The 19,311-nt window shown below is 37.5% G+C and overlaps 3 long non-coding RNA genes across 3 annotated transcripts; 2 read left to right on the top strand and 1 right to left on the bottom strand.

Annotated features, from left to right (window-relative positions):
- Positions 1-37: 37 nt before the first annotated feature.
- On the top strand, positions 38-3,095 carry LOC104115998 (uncharacterized). The gene is made up of 3 exons (XR_004512038.2): positions 38-812; positions 1,195-1,380; positions 2,357-3,095. It is a non-coding gene; the product is annotated as an uncharacterized lncRNA (long non-coding RNA).
- Positions 3,096-3,372: 277 nt separating this feature from the next.
- LOC138904359 (uncharacterized) lies at positions 3,373-7,719 on the bottom strand. Its single transcript, XR_011413427.1, has 2 exons — positions 7,641-7,719; positions 3,373-3,440 (listed from the first exon to the last, which is right to left on the bottom strand). It is a non-coding gene; the product is annotated as an uncharacterized lncRNA (long non-coding RNA).
- Positions 7,720-8,567: 848 nt separating this feature from the next.
- On the top strand, positions 8,568-13,569 carry LOC108948463 (uncharacterized). The gene is made up of 4 exons (XR_011413741.1): positions 8,568-8,951; positions 9,053-9,199; positions 9,339-9,458; positions 13,198-13,569. It is a non-coding gene; the product is annotated as an uncharacterized lncRNA (long non-coding RNA).
- Positions 13,570-19,311: the final 5,742 nt, after the last annotated feature.

The raw sequence follows: 19,311 nt of genomic DNA, 5'->3' as shown, positions 1-19,311 counted from the left end.
TTCCCTCCGAAGTCTTGATTTTTACAGTTGTGATAGATTGACCAGTTTACCAAGTGAAATGCTAGAGCATTGTCGGTCTCTGGAATTTTTGTCGGTCAGCTGCTGTAACAACTTAGTTTCCTTGCCTTTACATGAGTGGGAAATGCCTTCACTTTCATATTTAGATATATCAGAATGTCCCAAGATGAATAGTATACCCGCAGGGGGCCTTCACCGTCTCACTGGGTTAAGGGAATTGACCATAGGTCTTTTCTCAGAGTTGGTAGATTTCGAGGCATTCCAGTTGATGTTCAATGGCATTCAGCAGCTATCGTCCCTTCGTACATTCTGGGTGTACGGACGTGCGAACTGGGATTCTCTGCCCTATCAGTTTATGCAACTCTCTGCCCTAACAAGGATGGTAATATTTAATTTCGGAATCGAGTCCCTTCCTCAGAACCTTGACAACCTTATTTCTCTTGAAAGTTTAGAGCTATGGAGCTCCGAAAGGCTACAACGTGTGGACTTCTCAGGTGTCATGCCCAAATTACGGAGACTGGAGATCCATAATTGTCCATTGTTAGAAGCTCTGTCGGGTCGGGTCGTCAACCTTGTTTCTTTGGAAGCGTTATATTTATCAAACTGCAAAAAGCTACAGCATCTGCCATCCGGAGATGACATGCGACGCCTCACCAAGTTACGGTGCCTGAGAATTGAAGCTTGCCCACAGTTAGAAGAAAGTTGCACCAATCGGAGTGGCCCAAACTCCCAATGGTCCAATATTTCCCATATTCCAGAAATTTACATTAGGGGGAGAACCATTCCAATCTTACGTAAGTTTCTGTTTTTGTTTCTGTTTCTGAGTCAATTTTTTTCTTTTCTTTTTCAATTGTTCCTCTCACCATTCTCCTTCGCTCTTTTATTGTTTTCCAAACTATTCATTCCCAAAACCAATACATGTTATAACATTACTGAAGAATTCGATAAAAAAAAGTTTATATTAATTTGATCCTTTTCTTACAATTATTTGACATCAAGAAAATTGCAAAATTATCAGTGAATTGCATTTGTGCATTCCCTTCAGCATTCTTCCACTTTAAACTGTTGGACCGGTTAGAACCAATTGTTGTTCTTCAAATTCTTCATCAAACAAAGAATATCTATATTTCTTTAAAGTTGTGGTTTAATTATGAAAATTTATGTTCTTTCTCATAGGTGACTAGATCAAATATCATGCTACAAGGTTGCTCTAGCAGTCTCTCCTGAGCATGGAATCTGTGGTGGGTTGTCTAATTTGTGGTGCGCTTTGGTCTGAATTTTGCTGAGGACAGAATCTTTGCCTTGTAGAATCTCTCAAATGAAAGGAACAATCTCGTCTCTTTATGGCTCAAAGAGCTCCATGTATGCATACTTTGTCTCCCTCCTATTTTAAGTATTTCTGCTAAAGAATGCATCAAATGATGAATATGTTCTCATGTGATACTTCAAATGCTTGTTGCAAAATAAAAACCTCTTTTTGTTTTTGGCTAGTTGGTCTTCTTTTCTATCTTTTCTCTTTTCTTTTAGGCAACTGCTTTTATTCCTTGTAATAGGAAATTAGCTTGTTTTTTAAGTTATTTTATGCACAGATAATTCGTGTAGCATTTTATAGCTTATAAATGAGTATTGGCATTTTCAGTTTATCATTTGATGATTTCCAATAATATGACCTTCCCCGTTTATTAAGGATCTTTTCATTTTACTGTTTTGATAAACCTTGTCACATGCCTCAACAATATATGAAATTGTGTAAGTGTTAATATTTCAGTTTTGAAAGGGAATGCTTTTGTTAATTGCAAGGAGATTTAGGATGTAAGCTGTTAGGAAAAGCCTACATTAGTTTCTCTCTATTCGGTGCTTCACTCAATATAATTCTTCTTCTTTTTTTCCTTTGCTCGAGCTTCAGTCCATGCAATTACATTGACGATAGGAGTGTTTATTGCATTCTCACAATATTTAAACTTCACCTAGTTTCCTCATTTCTTTTGTTGGGACCCTCCTCTCTCTCAACCTGTACAAAAGAAGAATCTCAGTATTTAGTCCATCTAATCAGGTGCTATGGTGAAGATAATAAAGGATATGGATGGTCAGTGGCTACTCTGCTTATTGGACCAAGATTTCCATGAAGATAAAAAAGACTGTTATGTCATGAATCTTACAGCAAAGAGTGCTTTATCGGCTCTTAAAACGGCCTTAGCAGTATCTGTTCAGCTTAACATGTTTTGCTTTCTCCTAAAGCGTCTTTTTTTTTGGTTGTTACTTGTGATGATCTGCTTCTCCATTTTCCAAGAATGAAATGTTTGCCGAGACTGACTTTTTACCATTTCCTGTGTTTCAGATTCATGGTTGAAACAACATCATGGACTTTGTCAAAATGGTAGACTGGAAAAGACCTCTCTTAGATGTGATTCAGTGTCATGATTGGGAAGGGAAACTGCATTTCTTATAGGGTGCGGCCCTTCCTTGGATCCTGTGCGAACGCGAGATGCTTTGTGCACCGGGCTGTTTTTTTTTTTAATTTGCACTTGGCTGAAGCTGGATCAGAGACATTATTTCTTTGTATGAGGAAAATCCTGGACTAAGATTTAACATCAGAGGCCTTTCCCGCACAGTGTACATGCTACACCTGCCTCTTCTTATAAACAGAAATTTTTGTCTCCACCAAACAGTTTAAACTTTTAGCACTTATTTACTCACTTCAGAACGCCATTTCACTCTTTGATTGATTCGATGAGCTGATCTTTGATTCCTATGACGAAACGGCAAAGGTGATGATGTGCAGTTGTGTTAACTTTGGTGCTTTTTTGGGTATGTGAAAAGGAAAAGGAAGTGGATTTAGGTTAATTTGATAATCAACTTGATTATTTTCAAACCATTGATTTAAGTGTATTTTGATTTTAAGTTTCTTGTACCAGTGAGCTTTTTCGAGTTTATATTAGTAAACATGAACACGTGACGTGATAAAATTGGACTACTGAAGTGCAAACGGCTACAGCATCTGGACTTCTTAGATGACATGCCCAAATTACGGAATCTGGAGATAGATGATTGTCCATTGTTAGAAGCTCTACCAGATGGGCTCGTCAAACTTGTTTCTTTAGAAGAGTTAGTTTTATTGAACTGTGAAAAACTACAGCATCTGCCATCTGTAGATGCTATGCGACCCCTCACCAAATTAGTGTACCTGCTAATTGACGACTGCCCACAGTTAGAAGAAAGTTGTGTTGGGAATAAACCCCGTACAAAAATAATATTCACAGTAATAAAAGCAGAATAATCACGTAGCACCGAGATACGGTAATTAACAAGAATAAAAGAGTGACAACGACACCAAGATTTTTACGTGAAAAACCCTTTGAATAAGGGAAAAAACTACGGTTCCGAGACGAGCAACTGATATCACTATAGTAAGGAATTTTACACTTTGTAGGTCCGAGTAAAATAATCCAAAGACCACTACAATACTCAAAAGAAATAATCTTCTTTTGATATTCCCACCTCACTATAATATCGCTCACTCTCTATTTTTCTCACAGACTATTTTCTTATACTTTGTCTGTGAAACCTCACTCTTTCTTTCTCTCTCTGTTGGTGTATTTTATAATGAGAGCAAGACACCTATTTATAGTATTTAGGATTGCTTCATTGATGTCATCAATGATCTCATGAGTTTGACAAGAGTCAAATATTCAATGTGAAACCAAAGAAATATTTACCATAAAATCTTCCTTACTATTCTTTTAGTTGGTTTGACATTTCAAAGCCGAAAGGAAGATGTCTTCCTTACACATGGGATGGACCCATCAAATCTCCCCTTCCAGTCTCATGCACCTTAAGGAGGTAACTCCAGTTTTTCATATAGAGTTCATGCCGACAAGTTCTTTGCATAGCTCGAACTTGTCTCTTGGTACCACATTGGTCAGCATATCCAAAGGATTCTCACTTGTATAGATCTTCAAGACTTTTAGAGATTCATTCTCTACTATTTCTCGAATCCAGTGATATCTCACGCCGATGTGTTTGGTCCTTGCATGGTACATGGAGTTCTTGCTAAGGTCTATTGCACTTTGACTGTCACAATAGACGACATACTCCTTCTTATGCAATCCAAGCTCTTAAAGGAACCGTTTCAACCATATCATCTCCTTGCCAACTTCAGTAGCGGCAATATATTCTGCTTCAATTGTAGAGAGTACGACACACTTCTGCAACTTCGACTGCCATGATATAGCTCCTCCTGAAAATGTGAACAAATATCCAGTAGTGAATTTTCTGTTATCAATGTCACCTGCCATATCAGCATCTGTATAGCCCTTCAAGATTGGATCCACATACAACAACAATATAATAAAGTTAATTTTAGAAAATCTTTTAAAGTATACACATGGATCAGAATATGTCTTTGTGTAAGTTTGACTTTTCATGAATGAGTCAAACTTCTTGTACCACTACCTTGGTGCTTGCTTCAACCCATAAAGACTCTTATTCAGTTTGCACACCATGTGTTTCCTTTCAGCTACTTCAAATCCCTCTGGTTGCTCCATATAGATCTCCTCTTCCAAATCTCCATAAAGAAATGCAGTTTTCACATCCAACTATTCCACTTCAAGATCTAGGCTAGCTGTTAAGCTCAAAATTGTTCGAATAGAAGTCATTTTGACAACAGGTGAGAAAATTTCATCAAAATCAATACCTTTCTTCTGTTCAAGGCCTTTTACCACCAATCGAGCTTTGTATCTAACAAGCTTGCCATTTCCATCCTTCTTGAGTTTAAAGACCCATTTGCATTTGAGTGGTCTTTTTCCCTTTGGAAGTTCAACCAACTTGTACGTGCCATTTTTCTGTAGAGATTCCATGTCCTCTTGCATGGATTTTATCCACTGATTCTTTTCTGGATGGGACATCACCTCCTTAAGACTTTCTGGCTCTCATTCATCACTGATGATGATATACTCTGTGGAAGGGTACTTGCATGACTCTACCCTTGGCCTCTCTGATCTCCTCAGAGGTTGAGGTTATTCTTCTTCATGAGTGGGGTACTCCACTTGTTCGACATCATCATCAAGTTGCTCCCCCTGCTCAATAACCTCACTAGGTTGCTCCCCCTGCTAGGCAACCTTGTTGGTCGTACTTTATGCACTTGTGGGATTGTTAGAAGTAGAAGGAATAGTAAGAAGGTTAGGAATAATACCATTCTTGGCCTTCTCCGGCATATCATCAGCAGTTCCAACTTCACTTTCTCGGAAGACTACATCTCTGCTTCTGATGATTTTCTTCTTTACAGGATCCTACAATCTGTATCCGAACTCTTCATCTCCATATCCGATGAATATGCATGGAACAGATTTATCATCCAGCTTTGTTCTCTGCTCCTTTGGTACATGTCCAAAAGCCCTGCAACCGAACACCTTCATATGCGAGTAGGACACCTACTTGTTGGCCCAGACTCTCTCTGGGATGTCAAAGGCCAACGGAACTGATGGACTCGGTAACAGGCTGTCTGAACTGCTTCACCTCAGAATGACTTAGACAGTTTAGCCATTCTGAGCATGCTTCTCACCTTCTCCACAATGGTGCGGTTCATCCTTTCGGCTACGCCATTGTGTTGTCGGGTTCCAGGAACTGTCTTTTCATGTATGATCCCATGTCTAGAACAGTACTCTTCAAATTCCCTTGAAGTGTACTCACCTTCATTGTCACTTCGGAGACGTTTTAGTTTTTGGCATGTCTCTCTTTCCACCATAGCATGAAACTTCTGGAAAACTTAAAACACCTGATCTTTGGTTTTCAAAATATAAACCCATAATTTTCGTGAAGCATCATCAATAAAAGAAACAAAATATTTATTGCCGCCCATCGATTCAATTTCCATTGGACCACAAATATCAGAATATACCAAATCAAGTATATTCAATTTTCTTTCAGACGATGTCTGAAATGAGACTCTATGCTGCTTACCAAATAAACAGTAGTCACAAGGTTTTATCGTTGTACCTTTGGCATAAGAAATGCGTGATTTCCTAGAAAGAATCTGCAATCCCTTCTCGCTCATATGACCCATCCTTTTGTGCCACAAATCTGTAGAAATCTCATCTTGTGCTGCGTTCAATTCATCTTGGCATATTTCTGTATTTGTCCTGTACAACGTGCCACGAGCAACTCCCTTTGTAATCACCAATGATTCCTAGGTGAGTCTCCACTTTTGATTTGTAAAATAGTTCTCGTATCCATCTCGATCTAAGGCAATTCCTGAGATCAAGTTCATCCGCAAATCAGGTACATGTTGCACGTCCTTTAGAACCAATGTGCATCCGACATTTGTCTTGATACAAATTTCACCGATCCCCGCAATCTTTGAGTAGCTTGTGTTACCCATTCTCACAAGGCCGAAATTACCTGCTACATATCTGCAAAAAAGATCTCTTACCGGTGTGGCATGGTAAGATGCTGATGTATCAACCACCCATTCCGACTCTGGACCTGATAAGTGCATGCATTCCTCTTCCTCGTTTATACAGAGGACAACATTATCATTGTTTTGCACCATGGCGGCTATATTGTCGTCATTCTTCTGGCCACTAGTTTCACCTTTGCCTTTCCTTGGATTTGGGCAATCTCTTTTGAAGTGACCTGGTTGATCACAATTGTAGCAATTTCTAGCTCTTGATTTGGATCGGTTCTTAGACTTCCCGCGAGCTCCGGATCAACCATAGTTGCTCGAAATCTTTTAGTAACTCCTGCCTCTACCTTCTGTGATGAGAGCATGTCCTTGACTTTCAGGCTTCTTTCTCATCTTCTCATTGAGTAAAAGAGCCGATGTGACATCTTTCAACTCAATGGTAGCCTTACCGTGCAGGATGGTTGTTGCCAGATTATCGTACGAAGATGGCAACGAGTTCAACAACAAGATGACTTTATCTTCTTTCTCGATTTTTACTCAGAGATTGACGAGCTGTGTGATTAGTCCATTAAACATATTTAAATATTACAAAAAATTCATACCTTCACCCATGTGTAGGGCGTATAGCTGCTTCTTCAGGTACAATTTATTTGTTAGCGTTTTGGACATGTATAGGCTTCCAACCTTGCCCAAATGCCACGTGCGGTGTCTTCATCAATGATGTTATTTACCACATCATCTGATAAGTGTAACTTGATTGCACTAGCAACCCTTTCATCTAAGTCAGCCTAATCCTCAACTTTCATAGTATCAGGCATTTTGGCATCAACATCTAGTACCTTGTGTAATCCTTGTTGGATGAGCAGATCTCTAATCCTTCTTTGCCATGTTGAGAAACTGCTATCTCCGTTAAATTTTTCTATCCCATACTTTACTCCGAATATTTTTTTTTCATCGTGTATAGTACTACCGACAGTGAATAATATTTCTGTGAACGAGCAGAACCTGTGATCTGATACCAGTTGTTGAGAATAAACCCCTTATAAAAATAATATTTACAATAATAAAAGCGGAATAATCACGTAGCACCGAGATACGGTAATTAACAAGAATAAAAGAGTGACAACGACACCAAGAATTTTACGTGGAAAACTCTTTGAATAAGGGAAAAAACCATGGCCCCGAGACGAGCAACTGATATCACTATAGTGAGAAATTTTACACTTTGTAGGTCCGAGTAAAATACTCCAAAGACCACTACAACACTCAAAAGATATAACCCTCTTTTGATATTCTCACCTCAAATACAATATCGCTTACTCTCTATTTTTCTCACAGACTATTTTCTTATACATTGTCTGTGAAACTTCACTCTTTCTTTCTCTCTTTGTTGGTGTACTTTACAATGAGAGCAAAACACATATTTATAGTGTTTAGGAATGCTTCATTGATGTCATCAATGATCTCATGAGTTTGATAAGAGTCAAATATTCAATGTGAAACCAAAGAAATATTTACCATAAAATCTTCCTTACTATTTCTTTAGTTGGCTTGACATTTCAAAGCCAAAAGAAAGATGTCTCCCTTACACATGGGATGGACCCATCAAGTTGCACCAATCAGAGTGGCCCAAACTCCCGGTGGTCCAAGATTTCCCATATTCCAGAAATTTACATGGGGTAAAGAATTCAGAACTTAAGTAAGTCTCTATTTCATTTTCAGTTTCTGAGTCAATTTGTTTTCTTCTCTCCTCCATTCACCTTCTCTCCTTTAGTTTTTCCAAACTTTTCAATCCCCAAACTAATACACGAAAAAAGTTATATATTAATTCAATCCTTTTTTCTTGCAATTATATGACATCAAGATATATGCAAAGTTATCAGTGAATTGCATCTATGCTTTCCTTTCAGCATTATGCTCTTTCACTTGAAAATAATTGTTGTTCTTCTAATTCTTCGTCAAACGGGGAATATGTACTTTCCTATAAAGATGTCATATTATCATGAAAATGCGTTCTTTCTCACAGGTAACTAGATCAAATGGTGTGCAGAAGGTTGCTAGTATATTAAGTCAAAATCTATTGGCAGTAATCACGTTGGCTATATTTTGTTTTATTATTTGGTAGAAGAATGGTATGACAAGTTTGTCAAGTTCCTTTTGGCATTCCTTTCCACAGAGGAACCACCGCGTTTGTTTTGTACACGAGCCAATGTGGCAGCCTTTCCTGAGCATAATTGGAATCTGTGATTGTTGAAGTGCACTCTGGCCTGCCTGAATTTTGTTGAAGGATATGATCTTCAACTGTAGACTCATTACTGGACTCTTTCAGTTCTAAGTTCTTAGTCTCTTCAATCAGTGCTCGATAATGACTCAAATGCATTGCAAAAGGTTGCTCTAGAGTTTAGAATTTCAATAAAGCTTGCTGGAAGTCCAAAAAGAGAATATTCCCATCCAGGCCTTGTTTAGTTACTGAGAAACTACACGTGTCTGTTCTCCATCTTTGGATGGCTGTGGTTGCATTTTTATTTCCAATGTAAGTATCCCAATTTCTTTTGATGTATTATTAAATTGACCCTCCCCTCCCCCTACCTGTACAAAAGTAGAAGAATCTCAGTACTTGTGATATCCATTCAGGTGCTATGGTGAAGATAATAAAGGTTATGGATTATCGGTGCCATTGAAATCTGTTCATGAGCTATTCATGAGTTGCAGCTCAAATAATTCTCACTGATGGCGCTAAATGTAGATAGTTTCAATGGATGCAGCTAGGAGGTTGCTGTGGTACAAAGACAAATTTTGCATTTGCTCTCATGTCAGCCAAGTCTTATACTTGTGTTGAAGTATGCTTAAGAACAATTTCGTCAATTTTTATTTTGTTTTTCAACTCCTATTCTCATGAAAATGCTATGCTACTTACCAGGGATGCTATTCTAGCAGCCTCCTTGGGAAAGACCTGGGACTTGAATGGATTAAACAGTTTGAGGGATATTCATCCATTTGGTTGAAGGATTCTCTACTCTTATTGGACCAAGATTTCCATGTAAGCTTCTTTCAAGTTGGTAATTGTAACGACCCGACTTGTCGTTTTAAGAAAATATACCCCGTCCAGTAACTTAAGGTCTCGAGAAGTTTCACAATATGTATTATGACCCGCGTATGTGGTCGAGCTTAGTTTTCGGAAGATTCGAAATTTAATTTAAAGAAATATTCTCATTTTGAAGCTTAAATTGAAAGAGTTGACTGGAGAATTGACTTTTGAGCAAACGACCTCGGAATAGAATTTTGATGATGTCAATAGCTTCGTATGGCGATTTCGGACTTCGGCATACGTCCGGATTCTGATTTGGAAGTCCGTAGGACGATTCGACGCATTTTGGCGAAAGTTGAAAAATAGAAGATTTTTGGAAAAATCTTACCGAAGGGTGAATTTTTGGATAACGAGGTCGCATTTCGATTCCGGAGATGGGAATAGCTCCATTATGTCATTTATGACTTGTGTGCAAAATTTGAAGTCATTCCGGATTGATTTGATACGTTTCGACGCAAATATAGAAGTTGGGAGATTTGAAAACTCAAAATTTGATTCGATGCGCGATTCGTAATTTCGGCGTTATTTGATGTGGTTTGAAGCCTCGACTAAGTTCGTATTGTATTTTGGGATGTGTTGGTATAATTGGTTGAGGTCCCGGGGGCCTCGGGTGAGTTTCGGATGGTTAAACGGACCAAAATTTAAAATTGAAGGAGCTGTTGGAACTCTGTCACTGGTATCATCGCATCTGCGATGAAATGGAACGCAGATGCGCAATCGCAGATGCGAGGTTGAGATCGCAGATGCTAAAGTAGCAGGCCTGGGCAGTGGTCGCAGGTGCGAAAATTATCCCGCACCTGCGAGACCGCAGAAAACGGAACTTCTCCGCAGGTGCGAGAGGTCAGTGGGCATCGCAGAAGCAAGAAATTTCTCGCAAAAGCGAGCTCGCAGGTGCGTGAAATTAGTCCGCAGAAGCGGAATCTGGGCAAAACATTTAGGACAAAAAATGGTCATTTCATCATTTTCGATTTGAGATTTTGGAGCTCGGTTTCTGGGCGATTTTGGAGTAGTTCTTCACGACTTTGACTTGGGTAAATGTTCTATATCCTAAAGTGATTTTATTTCATGAATCTATGATTATATTCATCGTTTAATTCGGATTTAATAGAGGAAAATCAAGATTTTTGTAAAATCTTCCAAAAACGAAAATTTTAGATTTGGAAGTCGAGTTTTTATTGGAATTCGATAAAATTGGTATAGTTGAACTCGTATCGGAATGGGTATTCGGATTTCATGAAAATTATGTCGGGTTCCAAGAGGCGGGTCCCGCGTTGACTTTTTGGAATAAAATTTTTAGTCGACGTATTATTATCCAGAATTATTTTTGAAGAATTTTAATGAAGTTATACAATTAATTTGGATAGATTTGAGCTGTCCGGAGGTCAATTCAAGCAAGAAGACTATTTTGGAATATCGGCCTAACTTCAAAAGGTAAGTATCTTGCCTAACCTCAAGTGGGGGAATTATCCCCTTAGGCATTGAGTCTTATGTGCAATTTGTGTAATTGAAAACCATGTACGCGAGGTGACGAGTACGTACTTGGGTTATATGGGCAAATTACATTGGTTAAAAATCTTTAGACGCCCTTATGTATTAAATGGGAAATTATTGGCAACTATTAAATTCTCTATTTGTCATGCCTAGATCCTTGTTTGTTGAAATTATTTTTACATGATGATTTGATGTAATTGCCACCTTGATTTTTATGTAAAATATTATTTTGCTGATTTGTTAATTTTCGGATATTTTGTTAAGATTTTTGTGCACATTATGGTCGAGCCATGGGCTCCTTATTGTGAAAAATAAGGTATGGTTGATTTTTGTGGCAAGTTGTGATATTTGAGCACTTGATGTGCAATCTGTGATAATTGTAATATTTGAGCATTTGGTGTGCAATTTATATGATGTTGTAATATTTGAGTACTTGAGGTGCAGTTTATGAGATGTGATATTGGCACATTATATTGTGGGAGTTATGTTCGGGTGTTTGCACGAGGTTTCTGCCATGCTATTGTTACTATTGATATTTGCACATGCGGCGTGACAAGGCGGGATATATATATATATATATATATATATATATATATATATATATATATATATATGTGGCGAGACAAGGTGGGAACATTATTGTGCACGTGTGGCGAGACAAGGCGGGAATTCATTTTACTATTGCACACGCGGCGAGACAAGGTGGGCTATGTCGGAAATTGATTTGTGATGGCCTGGGGGCATTGTTGATGTTGCATATTTACTTTTGGGACTACGAGGCGGTACCTCGGGAGTACTCTTTTTGTTGATATTTTCTATGGTTGCACTTGCCTTTGGTTATTTTATTTTTCCGTGATATGTAAATCCGTGTGTTCTTCCGCGATGTATTATTTGATTATATTGTGTGTTTGTATTCCTGGTTGTAATGTGTTGGCTTTGGCCCTTGTACGAGACTCTGAGGATTTGTGTTTCCAGCTTTTACTAACTTTTAAGGTTAAGTTGTTTTGAATAAAAGAAATTATTGTATACTTTAATTCTTATAAGTTTCACATCCAAATCATCAACTATCAGGTGTTTCATTTTATTAAAATGTTATTTTTCTCCACCAAATGATTTCTAAAATAAATTTATTCTTTTGTTGATTTCCTACTTGATTTAAATTATAAACTTACATTAATGGGAATAAATTGATCATGCGGATCTTATATACATTGATATTATTGGCACGTGAGTAGTCCATGCAGTTGTGATAGAAATATGGGCACGAGGTGCCGTGAAAATATAAAGGTGGGTTGAAATCCGTATTTGATAATTATGAAATGAGGTGTCACAGAGTGACTTTTAAATTGAAGAATTTTATTTTAAAAGATATTTATTTGAATGAGTTTTATATTCGAAGGATACATATTCGAAGGAAATATATATATGGAATGTATTTTATTTGAAGAGTTCTTATGTGAAAGACTTGTTTAATTGGTTGTAATTGTGTTCTTTCTTATTTGTCGGGGCAATAATTGTGGTGTTCTTGCTGCCTTACTGTTTATATCACTGCTATTTGTTCTCGATTATTTTAGTATGACACAGGTTATTTGACTAGTGAGTGTCTTGACTGTACCTCGTCACTACTCCACTGAGGTTAGTTTTTATACTTACTGGGCACCGCTGTGGTATGCTCATTCTACACTTCTGCACATTTTTTGTGCAGATCCAGGTATGTTTCGTTAGTAGCTGTGCGGGTCGTTGCTGTGGAGACTCAAGGTAAACTTGTTGGTGCGTTCGCAGGCTTCGAAGTCACTTTCAAGTTTTTATTTTGCACTGTTTATTCTTAGTTTTGGACAGTTGTATTTAGAAGCTTTCTAGAAAACACTCTATAGAGCTTATGACTTGTACTGCCGGGTTTTGGGAATTGTAAAACTTTAAGAGATTTCTATTTCAAATTGTTAGATGTTGTTTAAATAATGTTGTTGTTTCAATTAATGTTAGGCTTACTTAGTCCTTAAGACTAGGTGCCATCACAATACCCATACGGAGGGGATTTTGGGTCGTGACAGTAATCTCCTAGGTCCTTTGATTTAATCACTTACCTTACCTCTACTGAGTTAGTCCCTATGCATCAAATGATTCAAAAGTTTTGTTTGCTTTGTTCAATAAAAGAGACTTATATCTTAATCCTCATATATTGTTATACTCTTCATTACAGGGTATAGTGGAAGATACAAAATGGTTCGATTCTGGATTCTGGATAAAGACAACGGCTCATTCTCTTCAGGAAAGTGAAGTGTCTGATTGGCACAATTGGTCTAATCAGTTTCTTTTGCACAAGAGGGAGAAATGTAGAGCAGCAAAAACAGACTCTCTAACACGTGAATGTTCATATTCTAGTGCACGAGGCGCCTTTATTATCAACTGCTGGTGTAATGGTAGAGGTAATAAAGCCATTTCGTCGGAAGCCACTGACATGGGATACTTAGATGCAAAGACAGATACCATTTTGGATCGAATTGTGACTCCTCTTGGTGGTAGAGGCTTCTCCAAATTTTGTGTACAATCTTCAACAGTATTTCCTATTTAATTTTCACATTGTGCACAGGGGAAGTCTTTCACAAGCTTTTCATAGCTTTAGTCATTCCCAATACTAGTCAATTAAGCTTTCTTTACTCTTTCTACCAGAACATTCCATTTATGCCAGAGGAGAAGCAGTGTCCTGTTCCCCATTATAAATCTTCTAAGCACATAATATATATATATATATATATATATATATATATATATATATTTCTGTGCTTATAGCCTGTTTGGCCAAGCTTCTCACCATGCCAAAAGTATTTTTTTTTTCAAAAACAATGTTTTTCCCCTCAATTTGAGGTGTTTGTGTAAAGCCCCGTAAATTCTTTTAGTTAATTCCTACTAATTTTGAACTTGAGAATGCAATGTAATTAAATCTGAGTTACATGATTATTCGAGTGGAACAAAGTTAGTGGAATGCTTAGGGACAATGTCGATAGTTAATCATTGAATTAGTGGAGGTTACAAGGTCATCAAATGCATTTGGAGTATATCAAGTTTCTATGTCATAAGTGCTGAAATTTTGAGAATTCAATGATATGTAACCAACTTGAAGAGTTGGAATTTAATAAGAAAACAAAAATTTAAAATCCTAGACTTCGATTGGCAACTAGAAAGTATTTAGAAAACTAGAAAAGTTATTAGCTAACAAAGAGATAAAGGGGACAAGGATATAAGGAGGGGGGGGGGGGGGGAAATTAATTAAATAGCAAAGATAAGAGAATAATGGACGTAATTATGAAAGACAAAAAACAAGCATATTAAGTTGGGAAATGGAATGATTAAAGTTGAAGACCAAAATATTGCTCCAGCGATGGAATAAATTGGAACCCAGCGTGAGTCGTGAGACAGTGAAGTGCAGCGAAGGCGTGCAACTTAGTACCCGAAATTTAAAACCCACAGCTGAAGTTTTTATAGGCATTTCGTCGAGAAAGAAATTATATTACTTTGGACTTGGTCTTGGGGATTAGAGAGAAGGAGGAACTCTTTACCATTAATACATCTTCAAGGTAAGAATTAAATACCTTTCTTTGATAGATTTGGTTCATTTATTACATCTCTTAACCCTCCAACATCGTGGGATTCATAGATTTTTGAAGATAGTCTCAAGGACATTTTAAGAAACTCAAATCTTGAAACTTTTAGGGTTTGACAAAGAGATAATTTCTTCACTCTAATCTAATGTACTATACTCCATGGGCGTAGTAGAGTATATTTATGAAGTTAGATTTATATTTAAACATCTATTCATAAAACCCTAGAAGCTAGTCTTGAAATTGAAGAGTTGGTTGGAAAAGATGATGAATAGTGTTGGGTCTTGAAATAAGCAAAGATAAGAGAATAATGGACGTAATTATGAAAGGCAAAAAACAAGCATATTAAGTTGGGAAATGGAATGATTAAAGTTGAAGACCAAAATATTGCTCCAGCGATGGAATAAATTGGAACCCAGCATGAGTTGTGAGACAGTGAAGTGCAGCGAAGGCGTGCAACTCAGCACCCGAAATTTAAAACCCATAACTGAAGTTTTTATAGGCATTTCGTAGAGAGAGAAATTATATTATTTTGGACTTGGTCTTGGGGATTAGAGAGAAGGAGGAGCTCTTTATCATTAATACATCTTCAAGGAAAGAATTAAATGTCTTTCTTTGATAGATTTGGTTCATTTATTACATCTCTTAACCCTCCAACATCGTGGGATTCATAGATTTTTGAAGATAGTCTCAAGGACATTTCAAGAAACTCAAATCTTGAAACTTTTAGGGTTTGACAAAGAGGTAATTTCTTCACTCTAATCTAATGTACTATACTCCATGGGCGTAGTAGAGTATATTTATGAAGTTAGATTTATATTTAAACATCTATTCATAAAACCCTAGAAGCTAGTCTTGAAATTGAAGAGTTGGTTGGAAAAGATGATGAATAGTGTTGGGTCTTGTTTGAACGATGTTATTTTAAGTTTCTAGTGAAACGACTAGATCCCATAACAAGTTTAATGAATGAGTTGGAGTTAAAATACAAGGATTGACCTTCAAATAATGAAATGAGAATTTTTGTTAAACTTATAAAATTAGACTTAAGTGTTAGACACTTAGTTAATTTAGTTGGTATCGTTGTGATGCGTTCTTGGATTATGTGAGTTCGTATATGTAAATTGTGACTCGTTGGCATTATTGGATCATTTGGGGGGTAAGGTTGGAAGCAATTTGAGGTACGTTGATACTTACTACCCTCGGAACTTTTCTCCATACTCATATCGAAATACGATTAAATTGAGTTTCTAAATGTGAGTCCTAGCTTGTGGGGACGAGCGAGTTGGGATTGTACCATTCTTGCATCATAAAAGATTTAAGTGCTATGAATATTATTTTCTTGAAATGTTTTATCTTAATTTTTAAAAACTAAATAAATAGGGAATAGCACTTGTAGTATTTTTTTTGAAATGAAAATACATGAGTTGTGAAATATCTTAGATTTAACTATTCTCAAATAGTTAATTTGGCTATAAATATCATCATTGATAAATGTAAAGGTTTTGGGAGTTACTTAAATTTACCGAGAATGACCTTGGATACTTTTCCTCATTAGGTCATGAAACTACACGTGCCGGTGTAGGCGTAGAACTTACCTTACGGTTGGGAACTACGGCAGAGTACTTCCCATTAGGGGTACTATTGTGCTACTTTATTAGCATGGATGAGTTGATTCGTGCGGTACAACGATGAGATGACCTAAGCAACTAGGGTATATGATACTTGCCGCTAGGTACATAACCTAGTTGACCTTCTTTCGTGTCGATGATGGCATAGTGCTCCCGGTAAATGAAAACTCTAACATGATTTTGCAAAGATCAATGCTAAAGGAAGACTTTGAAATATGTTTTACCACATTATTTTATTTTACTTTCTAAATTTTTAATTGATATGAAGGCTTCTTTCTTGATAGCAATTGTTATTGCATATCTTATATCTTCTTAAATCTTATTCTATTTTCTTTTGGAAAATGGTTCATGATTCGTACTAGGCATGTGGAGCTTAGGCCTTTTGGCCACATTTTCATTTCTATTTTCAGGGACTGGACCTGAGCAGCTTGGGCCGCGTGGATAGGATGGCTCTACATTCCCGTTGATATTATTTGGTGAGACTCCACTCTAGTATTCGTGGAGGAATTTATTATATTACTATCCTTTTGATCCACCGGGTTATGCCTTGGTTAACTATTCCATTCCGTGTCATAGAGATTCCATTGACAATAGTAGTATTCATTTTGGGTTGTAATCCTATGGTAACTTACATGGCGTTCATGAATGAAACTTTCTTTTATCTTTATGAAGCTTTGCCTTCAAAGGAAACATATTTACTTAAAGACATTATTCATATTTTATCATATATCTTAAAATGATTGTAATTGAAGAGGATTTCACATCCTCCTATTAGACATATAGATGTGTATTAATCTATGGGATGGTTCACTCGGGTCTGGTAGAGTACCGAGTGCCGGTCACATAGTTTTAGGGCGTGACAAACTTGGTATCAGAGCCCTAGGTTCTAATTCGAGTCCTAGGAAGTCTATGAAATCATGTTTGGTAGAGTTTTCTTTATTGGTGTGTTGTGCACCACACTTATATAGAGAAGGCTATACGGACATTATAAGAATACTTCACTTTTTCTTCTTATTCTAGAATCGTGCAATAGAACTAAGAAATATTTCCTAACTCGTGCGCTATATCAATTGGCAGAAGATGGTGAACACGCGTGGCGATAATATGAATTGGGAAGCTTCTCCTATACCTGATGTGGCTTCAAGAGGGGTACCTGCTAGACCTAGGGTCGCCAACCTCCGAAGGCTGCAAGAGCACGGACTCTGCCAGTTCCAATGGCTCCAAGGATGGTCCAGGAGCTCGAGAAAGAAGTTGATGAGGAACCTGCTCTACCTCCATAACCAAATCACTTAGAAAAGACCCTCACTGATATTAGAAAGGCTATGGATATTTATGCTGACCTCATAGATATGCAGACCCAACAGAAGGTATTCAGGCACTCCAACAAGGAGGGATGAGAGCACCAGCGGTTGAGGACATGGAACCGTTTGTTACATCCCGCACTTTTGCACGTTAGATTTGTCGTAAGATAATTGACATAAGTTCAAGGACAAGATTATTTTTGAGGTTATAAGTATTTATTCTATATTTAACAAGTGATAAGTAAGTGTCATGAAGGTCAAAGGGTAAACGAGTTGAAGAAAATGAGTTTCGTCGAAATTTGACATTTTGGAATAAAATACGGTCCAAGCTATAATACCCTGTATTTATGGATTAGTGCTACACAATATACCACATGACCATAATAGTAAAGTATATTATAGTAAGATATATGAAGTATATTAGTATTTAAGTGAAATAAAACCTAGAAATTAATTATGTGACTAATTGGTTAAATATTAGATTTTAGTGGAAGATTAATATATTAATTAGTGAATAATTATTATGTGGGGATGATTCACATGGGGTAGGAATAGGTGGAAGCCAAGTGATGGAGACATGAATGCATACAGTGGAGGGGACACATATTTTGTCTATAAAAGTTACATGTGTATTTAAAAGGTGTGTTGGCGTCTTATTAAAAAAGATGGCATATGTGTAACGACCCGACCGCTCGTTTTGAGAATTTTCACTTCGCTCAGTAGTTTGTGGGCGATCGTAGCTCCGTATGATGTATTTTGACTTGTGTGAATCGTCGTTTTTGATTTTCAGGTTATTCGGAACTGATTTGGAAGAATGATTCTCAACTGGGGAGCTTTAAATTTGAAAGAGTTGACCAAGTTTGACTTTTTATCATTAGACCTCAAATTGAAATTTTGATGGTTTTTTTAGCTCCGTTGGGTGATTTTGGACTTAGGAGCGCATCTGGATTGTGATTTGGAGGTCCGTGGTTGAATTTGGCTCGAAATGGCGAAAGTTAAAATTTTGAAAAGATTAACCGGGAGTGGACTTTTTGATATCGGGGTCGAATTGTAATTTCGGAAGTTGGAGCAGGTCCTTAATGTCGAATGTGACTTGTGTGCAAATATTGAGGTCAATCGGACGTGATTTGGTAGGTTTCGGCATCCGTTGTAAAAGTTTGAAGTTTTAAAGTTCACTAATTTCGAGTTGAGGTTTGATTCATCATTTCGATATTGTTATGTGTGTTTTGAGGCCTCGATTAGGTCCGTGTTATGTTATGGGAATTGTTGGTATGTTAGGACAAGGTCCCGAGGGGCTCGGGCATGTTTTGGATCATCTTCCTTCATGTTTTCACTGTTGTGTTTTGCTGGTTTCTGGTGTCTCAGCCCTTCATCACGTTTGCGTGGCATGTATCGCGAACGCGTAGTGTATTTTGATGGCAGTGGCATTTCTTCATCGCGTTCGCGAATATTGGTCCGCATTCGGTAGAGTTGGGGCAAATCTTCCTCGCATTCGCGTATGAGGGATCCCGTTCGCGTAGGGTTGAGCTGGAGCTAGAGGCCTGTCTTCATCACGTTCGCGTAGTTCTGTCCCCCAGTGTATATCGCGTTCACGAGGCTTGTGTCGAAAACGCGTAGAGTATTTTTGGGTGACTGATATTTTGTTCATCGCGAATGCGATGGTTTTTTCGCGTTCGCGAAAGAGGATGTCTAGGCAGTGTATATAGTACTCTATTTCGAAGGTTTCAGATATTTTTGCATTTTTGGAGCTATGGAACTCGGATTGAGGCAATTCTTGAAGCAAATT

Source organism: Nicotiana tomentosiformis, chromosome 2 (genome assembly GCF_000390325.3).
Source record: "Nicotiana tomentosiformis chromosome 2, ASM39032v3, whole genome shotgun sequence".
In the NCBI taxonomy this organism is placed as follows: domain Eukaryota; kingdom Viridiplantae; phylum Streptophyta; class Magnoliopsida; order Solanales; family Solanaceae; genus Nicotiana; species Nicotiana tomentosiformis.
Note: the sequence above shows the minus strand (reverse complement) of the source record. Positions and strands in the feature narration are given on the sequence as shown.